At 44.5% G+C, this 1033-nt stretch overlaps 1 protein-coding gene across 3 annotated transcripts in view; it reads left to right on the top strand.

Annotated features, from left to right (window-relative positions):
- The window catches only part of CRMP1 (collapsin response mediator protein 1), a 74426-nt gene that overhangs the window by 45371 nt on the left and 28022 nt on the right, over positions 1-1033 (top strand). The window lies entirely within an intron of this gene.

The raw sequence follows: 1033 nt of genomic DNA, 5'->3' as shown, positions 1-1033 counted from the left end.
AAGAAGGATGACTTCCCCTGGAGTGGCTCTGTGTATCTGTGTGTATGTGTGTGTGAGAGAGTGTGTGAGAGAGAGTGTGTGAGAGAGTGTATGTGCTGTCTCTTATACACATCTAGATGTGTATAAGAGACTTGCCAACCCCAAGGAGGTGTTCCAGGCCAGCCTCCTCCATCTCCTAGTCATGTGACCTTGGGCAAGGAACTTTTTCCCATGAACGCTCTCATTTTTCATCCAGAGACACCCACCTGGTAGTGTTATTGTGTGCATCAAATGATATTATGTGCTGTGGTTTGAATGTGTCCTTCAAAAGTTCATATGTTGAAAACTTAATGCACAAGCTAGTAAGTTGATGGTATTTGGAGGTGAGGCCTTAGGGAGGTAATTTGGGTTAGATGAGATCATCAGGGTGGGGCCCTCATGATGGGATTAGTGGCTTTATAAGGATAGGAAGAGAGGCCTGAGTTGGCATGCACCTGCTGTCTCATGTTTTGCCCACCGCCATGCTGTGATGCAGCAAGAAGGCCCTCACCAGATGCTGACACCTTGTTATTAGATTTCCCAACCTCCAGAACCATGGGAAATACACTTATTTTCTGTATAAATTACCAAGTCTGTGGTATTCTGTTATAGCATCAGAAAACAGATTAAGACATCATGTACATGAGGTTCAGAATCTACACATAATTGACTGCAGCCGTGCAAAAGTTTTGGATAAAATGAGACATGAACATATTTTGATAATTCTAGCTATGGAGTGGAGAATTTGTTGAGAAAAGAATGAAAGCTGGGAGTGGTGGCTCACGCCTGTAATCCCAACACTTTGAGAGGCTGAGGTGGGCAGATCACTTGAGGCCAGGAGTTTGAGACCAGCCTGGCCAACATGGCAAAACCCCATCTCTACTAATAATACAAAAATTAGTTGGATGTGGTGGAGCACACCTGTAATCCCAGCTATTGCAGGTGGGAAGACAACTGTTACAGGTGAGAATGCAGCTATTACAGGTGTGAGGCTGAGGCATGAGAATTGCTTGAA

The sequence above is a fragment of the Mandrillus leucophaeus genome, unplaced genomic scaffold, assembly GCF_000951045.1.
Source record: "Mandrillus leucophaeus isolate KB7577 unplaced genomic scaffold, Mleu.le_1.0 Scaffold68, whole genome shotgun sequence".
NCBI lineage: Eukaryota > Metazoa > Chordata > Mammalia > Primates > Cercopithecidae > Mandrillus > Mandrillus leucophaeus.
Note: the sequence above shows the minus strand (reverse complement) of the source record. Positions and strands in the feature narration are given on the sequence as shown.